The sequence below is a fragment of the Pteropus medius genome, unplaced genomic scaffold, assembly GCF_902729225.1.
Source record: "Pteropus medius unplaced genomic scaffold, Ma_sr-lr_union100, whole genome shotgun sequence".
NCBI lineage: Eukaryota > Metazoa > Chordata > Mammalia > Chiroptera > Pteropodidae > Pteropus > Pteropus medius.
This window is the reverse complement of record NW_024340849.1, coordinates 32333019-32349478: the sequence shown is the minus strand read 5'-3', so window position 1 is coordinate 32349478 and position 16460 is coordinate 32333019. Positions and strand designations below refer to the sequence as shown.

The 16460-nt window shown below is 34.8% G+C and overlaps 1 pseudogene; it reads right to left on the bottom strand.

The window, feature by feature from the left end:
• Positions 1-15050: 15050 nt before the first annotated feature.
• Positions 15051-15140, bottom strand: LOC120591467 (uncharacterized; annotated as a pseudogene).
• Positions 15141-16460: the final 1320 nt, after the last annotated feature.

Below are 16460 nucleotides of genomic sequence, written 5' to 3'. Positions count from 1 at the left end.
CAAAAAAAAACTCCTTCACTCACTGATGTGTACATAAAGACAACTCTCCCTGTATTTCATGATTCCCACCAGTCTTCCGACTACTGGGGAGGAGAGTCTATGTGGACATGTGATCCTTAAGGTGAATTTCTCTTCGAATGATGTATGACAAAGATCGGAACCCAAAAACAAAGGAAACAGAAACCTCAAGTAAAATAAACAAGATTAACGGAAATGGTCTAGTTATTTTACGGGTGAGAGTAGAGAGGAAAACATCTGATAACCACAATAAAATGAGCACAATTACTTACCTCTCAGAATTGTTGCCAGATTAAGTGATATGATGCAGGAAAGATATGCAGAATAAAGTCTGGAATATTCTAACTGCTCCCTAAGTGTTACTCTGTATGGGTAACAAACCCTCTTTCCAGTCATATCTCTAAAACCATTCATATCCCACCCCAACCTCATCCCTATGACAGCATCCTAGTTCCTGATCTTCCAGTACTTTTTCTCAGATCCTGTTCTAGGACTAAGTCCCAGCGTTAATTCACTTACCGCCTCTAAATCCTTCAACCCCTTCCCCCTCAAAACAACCCCCCAGGCCTTGTCTGACACAAATGGGTGAACTATACAACACTAAGATGAGATGCTACAGTTTATGCTAGTTGTGTACTTTATGAAAGCTTGGACTAATTTTTCAAAAAAAATCTTATTATAGTGGAAGAAAAATTTTTTTTAATTGTTGCCTTGTCCAATAAATAAAATATTTTTAAATGCTGTCCATATTTCTTTGAAATTCACTTTTCAAAGTTGACCTCAGTAAAACATAGCACACTTATCAAAATCAATTTCCAGTACTTTTCAAAATGTACTTTTGAAATACATAAGGGATAGAATGTACAATAAACTATAAATCAATTCTTAGTATATTACTTTTTACTTAATAGACCGTCAATAAAAACAAACCAATGAATGAATTCTTAGGCAATTATGTAGAACAGGATCCGAGATTGTTCACAATGGTCTGCCTTTAATAGATGCCATTAACATATGTCCCCCAGGAGTTCTATAAGTGAATATGTCCTTAAAACTACAAAACATTCATTTCTTTGCTTTACGAATTAATTTGACAAGTAATTAATGAGCACCTATTATGTCTCAGGCTTTGGCCTCATCACTGGGAATGCTGTGGTGAACAAGATAGAAAGGGCACTTGCTCAAGGGAAGCACCTAAGGAAGTATTTAAAAAATGGGTAGGACGAGAATTCTCTAGCTGAGATTTACATCATGCTGACTCCTTAAAAGAAAAGAGATTAATCTCAAGTTAAGTGCAAAATCAAATATAAACAGCATTCTGCAAGGATGGAAAACTACCAATATAAAAATCATGTGTTAATATCTATTCATGGATTATAAAATGTTACCTGCTCCTTAAATGGACCTAGAGGGAAGAAATTCGTTGTTCTGTGAGATCATCTAGTCTCGAACGTACTTGCTTTTGGCTTCTTTGACAGCAACATCTCTTGTTTTCTTCTTCGCTTCCTAGCATTCTCTCTGGCTGGCTCTTTTGCTCTGGCTTCTAAACATGCCACACACAAACACATCTGTATTTTCTCAGACCTTTGCCCTTAGAAGGCTCCTTCTCCATAGGTGCTTTGTACATGCTCTTTCCTCTTCCTGAAACTTTCTTCCATCCCTCTGGCCTGTTTAACTTTCACCCATTCTAGGAACAACTGCTTCTTTTTTAGAGCGCTTGTCACAATTTCAATATTAAATTTGAGCAATTATTTTATTAAGATTTGTTTCTCACCAAAGACTGTCTTTTTTGGTCCACTTTTGTATCTTCAGCGCTATCCATCATGAATCCTGGCACATAGTCAGTAGATGCCTAATAAGTATTTGTTGAATGACTGAGCTAATGAACAAATGAATGAATGACTTCTGAGAACTTTGGGGACAAGTAATTCTTTACTTTTCTTTTTCTATTTTTCGAATTTATTTATTTTAATTCATTTTAAGTATACAATCTCGCCAATTGCTCCCTCCCTCCCCTGACCCTCCACCTAGCCAACGTATTAATGCAAACTGTATTCCCTATGCCGTGCTCCCCATCCTTGTGCCCTTCCATCAGCTACTAATTTGTACTTCTTTAACCCTTCATCTCATTCTCCCTGCCCTGCAACCTCCCCTCTCCTCCGTCCGTCTCCAAATTGTCCACTATATTTGTGAGTCTGTTTTTGATCAGTTTGTTCTTTTTATTCCTTAGATTCTGCATATAAATGAAATCATATAGTGTTTATTGTTCTCTGACTTAAATACCTTCTGGGTCCATCACAACAATATCTTTTCTCATCCCCTTCCTTTTCACATGTAGGGGTCTTGTTTTCTTATCCTTTCAGCCACTCTATCTTTTGGTAGGAACACTTAATTCTTTTCCATTTAAGGTATTTATTGATAAGAATGTAGTTGTTACCATTCTTTATTACTGTTTTTGGTACATGTTTTTTCTTCTTAAAGAAGTCCCTCCAACATTTCCTGTAATACTGGCTTGGCGGCGATGAATTCCTTTAGCTTATTTTTGTCTGGGAAGCTCTTTATCTGTCTTTCAACTCTAAATGATAGCTTTGCTGGATAAAGTATCCTTGGTTGTAGATCTTGGGTCTTCATCATGTCAAATATTTTGTGCCAAGTCCTTTTGTTCTGCAGTTTCTTTTGAGAAATCAGCCGCTAGTCTTATGGGTGTTCCCTTATAAGTAATTATTTGTTTTTTTTTCCCTTGCTGCTTTTAATATTCTTTCTTTGTATTTAACCTTTGGCATTTTAATTATGATGTGTCTTTGGATCCCTGATTTTTGGAATTCTCTGAGCTTCCTGGGGTTTTATGTCCATTTTCTTCACCAGGTTAAGAAGTTTTCCATCATTATTTCTTAAACAGCTGTTCAACATCTTGATTTTCTTCACTTACGCTGATCGGATGGATATTTTGACCCGTACTAGTGTCCCATATGCTCCTTAAATTATTTTTATTGTCTTGGCCTGTTATCTCTTGCCTTTCTGATTGTGTGTCCTTGGCTTTCCCATCCTCCAGACAGGACGTTTGATCCTTTTTTTAGTCCGCTTTGTTTATTCCATTTAATATACTTCTCATCTCAGATAATGTGTTCTTCATTTCAGACTGGTTCTCTTTTATAATTTCCATTTCCATTTTTATGTTTTTATCTTTTTGTTGAAGTTCTCACTGAATTTATCTACCCTTCCCAAAGGTTCATTGAGCATCTTTATAACTAGTTTTGAACTCTGCATCTGTTAGATTACTTGACTCCATTATATCTGGAGCTCTGTTCTGTTCTCTCATATGGTTTCTGCTTCTTTGTCTTCTCATTTTGGCTGTCTTTCCGTGTCTGTTTCTATGTACTAAGCAAAGCTCCTAAGTCTTCCGGTCTTATCAGTGTGGATTTGTGTAGTAGGTGTCCAGTAGCACAGTCCTGAGAGGAGTTCAGCTGCAGTCCAAATTTAGCCCAAGCCTCTACCCCTCTGGGGCCACCTGTTAAGATTCAGCAAGCAATCCACAGATGCTGTGCTTACAGTTGCCTCAAAAGGCCACACCAGAAACCGAGGTCAGCTGCCTCCAGTGTGAATCTAGGCACTGCTCAGCAAAGAGCACCTGACTCATTGAGGATATACTTGGATATGGCCTGGGTGGGGCCACAAGTTGGGGGAGGTGGGATTTCAGGGAATCCTCTGGGCTGAGGGATCTTTGTTATCCAGCTTGATGACGTCACAGCTATGGCCGCACTGTGTCTGCGCACTGGGAGTGGGGAGGTCCCAACAGGAAACAATGGCTACTGCTGGCACTTCTGTACAGAGTGAATATCTCCTCGGCCCTCACTCCAACAATGTCTCCCTGCAAGTCCCTGGTGACCTTTGCACACAGCCAAATGGGCACTGGTGCTCAGAGTGAGCAGGTCCACTGAGAAAACCTTCTCATGAATATGGCCCCTTTAAGAGTCTTCTGCCGCTGCTGCTGCCACAGCCTCTGTCTTACTCAGCCGCAGGAGACCAGGCAGCCCCACATCCTCACCCCATCCTACCTTGTGCTGTTGTGGGTGCTTTCTTGGATTTCTCCTTAGCTGTATAGCTCATTTATCTAGATCCCAGGCAATTTTTCCTTGATGCCTCTCTTTGTTTCCATCACAACTTTGATTTGGTCGCCAGAAGGATGAACGGAGCCTCTATGATCTACACCATTTTTTCTCCTCTTTTTCTATTGTTAATGTTATTGTAATAACTATTAAAATGATATCTTGAGTCAAATTTGCTGGGGGGCTGTTCCTAACCTAATCTCAAACATGACGGGCATGTATTAGTATATTTGTTGAAATGTGAGATGGGCCTACCAAGAACTTCTAGTGTAATTTTGGCACAAGAACAGACAAATAGGCTAATGGATTTTAACTTAGAATTCAGGGAGAGACCAGTGCATAAATGGGAACTTAATATCTGATAAAACTGTTGGCAGCATACACCACTGAGAAAAGAAAAAAATTATCTAGTGGTGGCATTGGGAAAACTGGCTCATAGTTAGAGAAAAATAAAACTGTCCCCCTACTTAGTGCTCCATACAAAGTGGCCTCCAGATGGGTTAAACTTTCCTGTGATGATGAAGACATAAAGTTAATGGAAACAATATAGAACAACATCTACATGACACGAGTAGAAAGAGATTTTTGAAACAAAACCCAAAAAGCATATACTATACAGGAATAAAAGATACATTTGGTTACATTAAAATTTAGGCTTTCTATTCAACAAAGGAAACCATGAATAAAGTTAATAGACAGATGATAGATTGGAAGAATACATTAGTTATAGCTAAAACAGACAAGGGAATAATATCTATAACATACAAGGAACTCCTACACATCAATAAGAACATGACAGGAACCTCAACAGAAAAAAAAATGGGTAAAGATATCTCCCAAAAAGATATACATATATATGACCAGGTATTTTACAATAGAGGAACCTCAAAGCCTACAAAGTATATTTTAAGAAATCAGAGAAGTACATGCTAAAATCATAAAATATTGGACTGACGAAAAATAAGAAGCCGTTTCTCCCTTGTCAGAGTTATTCCTTAATTAAATCTAACTCTCCATCTCCCCATTTGCTACACTTATAGTTGACTATGGCTTGAGGTAAATACACATCCAAATTCAGGAGTCTGACTTTAAGGCCATGATCAGTATCTAAAGCAGGCCTTGATTCTGCCCTGCGAGCGTACTCTGTTTGTTTGCCTAGTCCACTCACTTCCCCATTCTCCTCAACAATATTTTCATACCTCCTTATCTCTGCCCAAACCTCCTGTACATCCTCCTCTATCCTCACTTTCCATTACTGATTTATCTCTCTAGTTCACGGAAAAAATAGAAATTATCAAGGTGAATGTCTATAAATTTCCCCACACCTATCCACCTGCCTACATCTGTACCACATACACAGCTTTTCCTTTGATATCATGGAAGAACTGCCTCTGTTTATGGCTAAAGTCCAGTTGGGTGTTCATTTCCATCTTCTTCCACTCAAGGACATTGCTCTAGCAATTCTACTCCTTCTTTCCTACTTCATCAATTTAATCCCTCTCTATCTTCTCCAAGAATATATAAACAAAACTAAGCTACAATTAAAAACCCATCAGAAATCTCTACCTCTCTATATTTTATTTCTCTCCATACCTATGACACCTCATTTCTCTGTTGTCTCTTACAGAAAAAAATCTGGGGAAAGTTATTCTATATTTACCATCTTCTCTTTCTTTCCTCATTAACTCTTGAACCCCTTCTAAACAGGTTTTCTCTCCTACTACTTCTATTCAACAACGGACACCATGAATAAAGTTAATAGACAGATGATAGATTGGAAGAATACATCAGTTATAGCTAAAACAGACAATCTTCATTCGGTTTCTGTTTTTCTTTCTCTGCTTCACTGATTTACTCCTCTTCATCTCCATTACTTCTTACTAATGGAATGCCCCAAAACTCAGTTGTTGAACCTTAATTCTGGTTGTATCTCTCCCCCACTCCCTTGCTGATCTCATCCAGCCTTCTGACTTTAAACACCATCTCCATGTTATTGACTGGCAAATCTAAAGCTCTATCCTGGCCTCTCCATTGAACTCCAAGCTCCAACCATCTACATGGAATCTTAGCTTACATGACTAGTAAGCATTGCAAAGTTAATCTTTCCAATTCTGAGCACTTGATATTCTCTATTAATGCCCATCCTTTAGTCTTTTCCCTTTCAATTAATGGCAACTCCATCCTTCCAATTATTTAGGCTGAAGTATCTTGTAGGCTTCCTTGGCTCTTCTTTTTCTCTTATATTCCAAATCCAACCTGTCAATCCAATCCTATAAACTCTTCACCTTTAAAATATACCTAGAAGACACTCCCTTCTCACTGTCTTCATGCAGTCCAACCCACTGTCATCTTTTATCTAAGTTATTCAAAAAAATCTTTTAAGTGATCTTTCTACTGCCAACACTACTTTCTTCTGTCTATTTTCAACCCAGCAGCCAGATCGCCCTTAATAATAAATAAACTGGATCATGATGTTTCTCTACCTAAACTCCTCCAGAATTATTCCAAAATAAAAGATTTTTTTAAATGTCCTCCACGGGTTTCTCATCTCATTTAGACCAAATATAAACTATTTCCAGTCTCCCGGGCCTTCCACACTCCACTGTGTATCTCTCTGACTCCAACTCTTACTACCCTCCTGCCACACATTGTGCCGCAGCCATGCTGGGCTTTCTAGAAAATGCAGTCAGTAAAACAAAAACCTGTTGGGTACTTCAAATCTTTTCTAAACTTTTCAAGGGATTTACTTAAAACGCAGCAACCATCTTTAAAATCTTCCCCCCTCCACCCCTGTGGCTAACCTTCTCAATATCTTTCATACGGTTTGCTGTTGCTTCCTGAAATTTTAAATGTAACTTTTTTTCTATTTCTCCCTTTCTATTTCTCAATAAACTAAATAAACTAAAATAAACCATCTCATTCTCTGAGCTCTTTTTCCCCCTCCATCTCTTCATTCTTCTCTTTCTCTTTTTTATACCAAATTTATTGAGGTATAATTCACATCCTCTTTCTCACATTCATTTTATTTCTCTCAGTAGTAATTCTCACTAACATATTACTGATGAGCTTGATTTTCATAACAAAGACCTAAAGCGTAGAGTGGGGGTGAGGAGTGGGGGAATGGGAGGAAGGAAGGAAAAGTATTTAAGGAGTAATTCCTAGCCTGTCCACACTGAGCAGAGGAAAGGAAAGATGCTTTCAATATTTATACAGAAAAAAGCAATTATACCTCTTGTTAGATAAGAAGCTAAATAAAACGTGGTTCTTGCCCTAAATGAGCTTCCAGTGTTGGAGATGGATTAAATGGATATTAAGTAATAAAGAATGGGAAGTGAGGGTAGGAAACATCAAGTATGTCATGTCCTTTCTTTCCAACTTTGAGACAAGAAGTATCTTCCTGGAATTCCCACAAATACTTTAAAATTTTAAAATTTGCAAAACTGAACCCCATTACCTTGTACTTAAGTTTCATAATATTCCCACTTACTCAAGAAAAAAGCCCGAGAGTCACCTCAGACACCCTCTCTTGGCCTCACCTCATCCCACCAGTCTCCGGGTTCATTGCGGTATTTGATCCCTCCTCTCTCATCAGGATCATCTTCACTGATCTTCCAGTTTTAAACTTCCTCCAACCCATCCTCCATAACAGTGGTTTTCAAATTCTGTTTCTTAAGACTCTAGTAGTTCTTGTGTTTTGCTTGTTTTGTTTTGCTATAGGTTGTTTGTTTTTGAGAATCTGTACTTCAACTTGAACTAGAATGCCTCTTTCCATTTTACTCGGGTAGACTTCCCCATGTAGGGGAAAGCACTTCAAGTCTTCTGTGTACACACAGGCTGTGATATGCCTCTGCTATTTAGCTGACCTAGGTGTTGTAATTTACAAATCTGTCTCCTCATTAAGTTTTTATTCTTTGTATGCTCAGATAATTGCAGAATTCCAGGTTTAATATGTGTTTGAACAAAGAGTGGATGATATCGTTAGTAACAAAGATAGGGACAGAAGAAACATGCCAGCTTAGGAAAGAGTTAAATAATTTACTTTTGAAGACACTGAATTTGAGATTTCAGTAAGCCAGCAAGCTGGAAATAATTAGCAAGCAATATGGATCTGGAATTCAAGAGACATCCAGTCTGGAGGTGCAGTCTTGATAATTACCAGTATGTGGATAGTAAGGGCAACTCAAATTGAAGCAATCTGTCTAGTTAACCCATTGATTCTGATGTGGAGAGGATCGCTTTGATATAAAAAATACCGTGTTGTGTCTTCCTCCTTCCCACAGACATTTGCCAGCTGAAGATTAAAATTTCCATTGTAGAAGAATATAAACATGTAAAATATTTAACACAAATTCATAGAGCATATTTTTCTTTAGTATTAAGAAGCTATAAACATTTTTTCCATTGTATTATGGATATGAGGAGGTCATTTCAAGAGAGATGTTCATTGGGCGATCATTGGTCAGACTTGCATTTAAATCCTGGCTCTATGAAAACCTTGCAGTCTGATCCTGTTTAAGTCAGCTAAGTTCTCTCAGCCTCAGTTTTCTTGTCAGTAAATAGGAATAATAGCACCTAAACTGAGAAGTATGTTATTAATATTTTCAGTGAGATAGCATTTTGTGAACACATTCTGTAATACTTGCACATAGTTGGTGCTCAATAAATTTCTTCAACATTTATTGTTTTCCCTCCAATGCCAGGCATTGTTCCAGGCATGAAGATCCCTGCTCTGGTAGAGTTTACACTCCAATTCGGGGAAGGAAGAAAAAGCAATAAACAATGAACATAATGAGGAAACAAATTACATTGTATGCCAAATAGCAACATGGTCCATTTTATTTTGGAAACTCACATAGTGCAAGTAATCACAAACTTCATTGCCTGCAGAGGCCAAAAAATAATCAAAATAAATGTCAGTTTGGTTGAAAATAACATCCCTTTGTTATTATTCTGCTTTTGAAAAAGATAAGAGTACAGAGAGTATCTCTTGTCTCCCCCAATCTACATTCAGAAAACAATAAGTGGCAGTTGAGAGCCTTCCTATCTGAGACATGAATGGCAAGTTTCAAAGGACATTGGCATTGGCAGAGGGCACTGGGAAAGCCACTTGTCACTTCCAGCCAACTAGTGGCTTTTGGGAATATAGACTCACTGTTACCAGATCTCTCAATTAGTCAAGTGACAAATTTACATTTCAGTTGAAATATTCTGATTTTTAATATAGAAATTTATTCATAATTTTTTTCAATTGTAAAAGCTGCCTTTCTGCCCCATCCCCAATGCCCCAGCCTGAAGATGTGATCAGGCTTTAATCTCTGAAAAAGACTGTTATATTTATGTGACCTTAAAAGTTGTTTTTGCTTTGCAATATTTTATAAAACTTGACAAGTAAAAGAACATATTTTTCTACTATAACTATACAATCCCTTAACTATTATATATATAAGGAATAAATATTTTGCTAAGAATCATATTTATCTGGAGCAGGGTAACATTGCTTACGAATAAGAAACAGTATTCCTCCTGCTCCTGGATTGCCTCATATTATAATTAAACATCTTCTTTAGTTACAGTGCCCTGATTTTGTTCAGCTGAAACATTATATTTTTCATTCTTTCTTACAGATAGGAATGGATATATGACTAAATTCTCTCAAGGGTATGTAGGCAAAAGTTCTTAGAGTAAGCTCCTGGAAATGTCTTCTAAAAAAAAGTCTTCCCCCTTCCTCTTTTTTATTTTTTTAACCTGTGGTGACTGAAGTTGCATTAATCACCTTGTGATTGTGAAGCGATTTGTACAAAGGACAGTTGAGCAGAAAAAGTGAAGGCTCTCGGGACACTGATGATGTTAAGAAGCTTCCAGATGAGTCCAAGACTCTGAACTAGTTTTATATTAGTGAAAATAAACTTTTATCTTGTTTAAACCACTTTATTTTTTTCAACCAAGTAGTCTGATGAAAGTCCTAGACAATTCACTGAGATTATTTTTAAAATAACTTTTTATATAACCTCTAATATGGAAGAGCAGAGTTCCAACTCAATTAATTAACATATGGAAACACTGTTTGTCATACAGAAGAAAACATTAAATTATCTTCTTTGTCACATGCTGAAACTTCTGCGATTTCTTGTTTGTTAAACTAATCTTTACTTGTTTTGAAGTCTATTTGAGTTGGAATAAGAAAAGTTTTAGATCATGATGCAAATTCATTGAATTAATAGAAAAATAAATTTTATTTACTTTTAGTTATCTACACATTAATTAACTGAAAAATGAGAACATGACTCAAGCTATTAGCATGCAATTAAATATGGAATCTCTCAGACTTAAGGGAACACACCACTTTGATCACACAATTCATAGGAATAGAGGATCAAGTGGCGGAAATAGTATATCAAGTTTTAAAATGTGTGTCTTTAGGGAAAATGTTTTCTCTTAAAATTTTAACTTAATGAATCAATTAAATACTAAATGTCATGTATATATACTAAAACAAACAAACAAAAACCTTGTCAAGCACAGGTATAAGAGAGAACACAATGATGACTAAAACATCATCTCTGCATTGAAGAGCATTTTAGTTTTGCTGATAAAACCAGTAAATAAAATCCTTTCAATAGCTAAAGGAATTGAAGTAAATGAGATTCAATGACTGGTTAAAGATCATACAATAAGTTAACAGAAGAATTCAGGTGTCCTCACTCCTAGATGCATTGCTTCCAAAAGTCAGGCTTCTGACTTTAGAGAGGATGGAAAAGAATTTTTTCAAGTGCCTCAGAAAAGGTATGCTTTCCTTGATTTCCATGAAATAATTATTACTTCATTTTGCCTTGAGACTTTTTAGAAAACACTGAGATATCTTCTAAGATTTTTTGAAATCTTAGCCAAAAGAAAAGGAGTTCCCAAGGCAGATTAAGTTTATTGAATCATAACTTACCTACATCAACTATTTCTCTTCTTATATAAGATTAGATTCAGCTATATTTAACAGAAAACCTAATGTTTCATTGCTCAAATATGCAAAGGTTTATTCACTCAAGTAAACAAGTCTAAGTTCAGGAAATCTAAAGTAGGTTTGGGGGCTCCACAAAAGAATACATCAGGGATTCAGCCTCCTTCTATCTTTATGCTCTACTATTCTCAACAAATGGCTCATGGCTTCCGATGTGAATCATCACAAGATGGCTGCTTGAGCACCAGGCACTTAATTGTGTGTTCTAGATATCATGAAATATAATTGAGGGAAGCAAAACAAAACAAAACAAAAATATCTTTCAGCTAAATTAGTTCCTTTAAGGCAATTACTCAGAAATCTTATATATAGCATTTCACTTGCTTCTCATTGGCCAGAATTGAGATATGTTGCACTTAGTTCAAGGGGTTTGGGAAATAATGGTCTCTTAGCTAGGCACATAGCCACTCTCAGTAAAATCAGAGTTCCATTTCTAAGAAAGATCAAGGGTAACAGATAGTTGGTAGACAGCCAGTGGTCTCTGCTACAACCCACGAAATACCAATGAACATGTGTTTGTCAGTGGTGTGTCTTCTTAATATTTAATTTTAAATATATTTAATATTAAAACATCAATACCAAAATATTTAATACTAATAAATAATATTTAAAATATTTAATTATTATTTATATTCTGTTATATATTTAATGTCAATTAATAATACTTTAATATTAAATTAAAATATTAAAATCAAAACAGCTCTGAAAATTTGTCTTAATTTTCTTCTACCTGATTTCCCAATCTGAAACAAAAAGAAGACATCATGACAGAATATGGTTACTTAGTATAACACAACTGGTTCTGACAGGTTCTTAGCCACACCTATGATACTCAAAGTCAGCTACGCCCAGAAAAAGAAAATGTTAGAAATATACATGATAATAAGTGGCTTAGTAAGAAAACAATACATCAAGACAACTATTTGCCAAAATGATCTCAGGATACTGTGTGTTGTTTAAACTATCAGGGTTATTTAGATTGGTTTTTAAACATAATTTGGTAAATTTGTTGGATAAGCCTCACCAAAAGTAATTAATGTCAACATGTGATATTTTTAAATTACAGATTAGCAAAACAAATGTACTAAGTAAGGTGTCGATGAAAATGCTATTTACCTAAATTTAATTACTTACGTATCATCTTGTACCCTCCAGTACATGGCATTGTTAGGTACAAAGTTCACACAAAGTCAGTTATGCAGATACATAAGAAAACAGAGTGGGGCTTCTACTTTGTGAGTGGCGAGAGGCAAGGTGGTCTTGAATTTGAGTACCAGGTGAGCTAGAACTAATTCCCCTATCATACAGTGGCTATATAGACCTGCTTCCTGAGGCTACTTGCTGCTTGAGACTACCTGTGTCACTAACTCTAATCAGCTAATTGTGTTGTTCACCTACTAGCTTTGCAGCTTCCTCTCAGGAAATCCTCTGTACAGGGCTTATCAAAGTTTCATGTATGGTCTTGTTGAAATGCAGATTCTGATTCATTAGGTCTAAACTGGGACCTCAATCTACTTTCCTTACAAACTCTGTGGTGATGTGAACAACAGTGAGTAGCAAAGAGCTTGTAAGACTAAGGTGAACTTGATGGGACATCAGAACATGTGGTGAATCTCACCCTCAGACTTTCTATTTGATGAATCTGCTGAGGAATCCCAGAATTAGCTTTTCTAACAAGCTCCAACATAATGCCAATGCTGCTGATCCAGGAATCACACTTCAAGAACCACTGATTTAGAATTTCAGTATGGATCTCAAAGAGGTGAGAAATATGGAGAGTATAGAACAGTAACCTATCCCTCAGGTAGAATACCTGCTGGTGATGAAATATCTTTGTGAATTTGGATTTTAAATTTTACATTAATGAACTATATAAATGTCATCCACCCTTAATTCCTAAGTTGTCTATTCATTTTAAGAGAGACAAAGCCAAAACAAGGAAATATTTTCATTTCCACTTTAGATTAGAGAGTTCCTTGTAGTTTTTCTTGAACTATACCTGGCAGAAAATCATTCTGCACGAATTTTTGGTATGAATTCTAGGTAAAACCTCAGGTATTTCATAGTAAATTCTGATTTTTTTTTAATTTTAATAATTCCATGCTATTGCATTTAAAGTTCCCAAGCATGGGCAAATAAAAACATTACACAATTACAAGTATTCATTGTTGCACCTTGACGACTAAATTTAAAAAATTTTGAGATCCTGTGTATTCTTGAGCCAAATACAGAGGAGAGCCACACTTGTTTCTAATTGTTTTTTTCCTCCAAAGTTAGGAAATAAACAACTTCTAACTCTGCAGATTGGTGTTAACAAAAGGCATTTTATTCCTATCGATCAAAAAACTTACTTTAAGAAGTAGATATCTTTAAATAATTTGATTTATCTTTGCGAAATGTATATCATGAATCTCCACACATTTGTTTTCATAATGCTTCTTATACATTTAAGTTAGTCTATTTATATTTGAAAATGGTTATTATTTGTTAATAGTAAAAATTCAAGGTCATGTGATTTTTATTTTTTATGCAATATACTATCTTTTCAAAGTGTTTATAAAATTATGCTTTTTAAAATTTTATTGGGCCCTACGAAATATACAAGTCTATTTATTCTTTGCAATGCTTTCTCCTACTACAGTTTTATTTTATTTTCCCTACATAAGTAGAATGACAAATGCAGTTTGGGCCAAATGCAATGTTCCTTCACGTTTATTAGAAAAGCAGACAAAAGAGACCAGAAGCATACAGCAATAAACACTGTTTGTTTGATTACCTTAATCTAATCGAGAATTTTCAACCAGTAGAGGACTTTTATATCTAGCACAGCATAACAATGAAGTTAGCTTTTCTTATCTCTGATAATAAAAATCCTCAACTCTAAAGCATCTTTTGTGAATATTTTTCAAATAACATAGCATATTCCATTTTCTAAAAGTTGACATATACATAAATATCAAGTTTTATAAAATATTTTTAATAAACTCAAGAGTGATTACAAGCTCAGTAAAGTTAAGAAAGTATTAACAAAGTTCATTTGTAATTATTATATCAATCTTCACCTATTTTGATGTTCCCATATAATTTTTTTCCATAAAATAATTTCAAATCTGAAAAAAGATTAAAAAATTTAGTTGTATATTTTCTCTAACTATTCATTTAATTATAAAAAATAATTTATAATTATTAATTCATTAGCAATTAACTTATATGAAATAATCCATAAAACACAATGTTTTATTAACAAACTAAATTTCTCAACGGACCAGTGGAGTTTCATAAGTTTCATCACTCATACAATTAACTTTTATTTTGAGTGTAAACAGAAAACAACTTTGAATTTCCTACATAAATCAAAAGACAGTCATAGTTCCTCTGTGAGATATATTTTAATCATACTTGAAAACATTTTAAATAGCCTAAATTGCTTAAAACAAATTCTTTTCCCACATTTTTCTAATAATCTTGGTAATACTTTTAGAATGTCTTCTCTTGCTGACCAAGAAATCTTCCTTTGGCCTTTAATTATACTTTTTAATCAGACATAAATTTTCTCTTCCATATTTAAGCAAATTTAAGAAATGTGAAGACATAAACAAATACAAAGAAATTAATGTTTGGTTAATAAATTTTAGACTCAAAAAACATTCTGCACCTACATTTCAAAATATAACAGCATGATGATGTATTTCCAAATTTTTACTATTACATTTTAATTTCAAAATTGCTATCATTGTCAGAGTAATGTGTATGTTAAACAAAAAAGTTACATTACCCTCCAGAAATTATTTTCCTCACAATAGCTATAAAAATCATACATTGTGAACAGCTTATAAAATAAAATTTTACTTATTAAAACTGCTTTTTTATTCTGTTCTAATATCCAATTTCATATCAAGAAAAGCCATATTTAAAAAAATATCGAACTCTTCATGAATTTATATGTCATCCTTGCTAATCTTCTTTGTATTGTTCCATTTTTAGTATATGTGCTGCCAAAGCAAGCATATCAAGAAACACTTTTAATTGGAAACTGCAAATGAGAATAAGACTAATCACAAAATTAAAAGAAATAAAATAACCACTATTAACTAGTTCATAGTTATATGAAAAAAGAGTTTTTGTTGAATGAGGAATTTCTATGTGATATATGTTGTTATTGTTTATAAATTTATAGTTTGGCACAAAAGGTGATTAAAATATTATTTAAATATATGGTTTCTTTCTAAATAAATAAAATGCGGTATCCTATTAAAATGTTATGCATTTAAAATTATTTGCATGTGTTCATTCATCTATCATTCAACAAATGTTTGGTAAGTGTTCCTTTTACAGATTTCAATTTTTAACATATACATGCCAGATACTCTTTATTTCTGATTTTCCATTTTTTAATAGTGATTACTAATGTCAACTGAATATTGAGTTCCAATATGGATGATCATTCAGCATTTTTAAAGGGCTAAGCATTGTGGGTCAGGGTTGCATGCCTAACGCCTGTGTCAAACTAGAGAGAGAGTTCTTAAGAAGATATTTATGTTTTAAAAAGGTAATAGTACATCATGATGAGCAAAGAAAACGTATTTGTGAGCCTAAGCAAACCACTGGCATCAAGGTTGCAATTCTTTCATGGAAATCCTCTCATGTCGTCCTTATACAATCTCTGTGGCTGAAATTGCTGTGAGGTTGTTTTGGTCCGTGTCTTTCTGATAATCCTAGCTATAGGTACCTGAGAATACATTCACATGGGCAGAGATCCAAGGACTGAGCTCTGAAGGCTCCTGAAAGTAAACACTGGGAGCACCTGCGCAGGGTGAAAAGTATAGTGAGAAATGACCTATTACGTATCATGCACCAAAGAATACTTAAAAATTCTTCAATACATAGTCACTTGGGTAGAGGAAGCAGTTCTCTGGAACCAAAGACAATATTTCTAAAAGCATAATTCCCCTTAAGATTTTGAAGAAAATGTTTAATTTTCATCTAAAATAAAAATTCATTTTTTATTAGCTTCTACAGTACCCAGCTTTCCCACATACTCTTCCATAGCATACAAAGTAACATAAATTTCCAAAGAGAAGGTGCAAGAAAGCACATAGCACAGTCCTGAAAAGGGCAATATATACATATATATAAAAGGAAATTAACAGGTGAAACTGTTATTTCTAGAGCACAGGGAAGTTATATCAGACAAGGAGCATTTAGGGAGCTTTATATTTATAGTATCTTATTCTATATGACTCGAAGTTTACCTCCAATAAACAAACACATTAGCAGATGCTGCTTTCATTTTACATTCAATAAACTCTTATATATGCATTCGT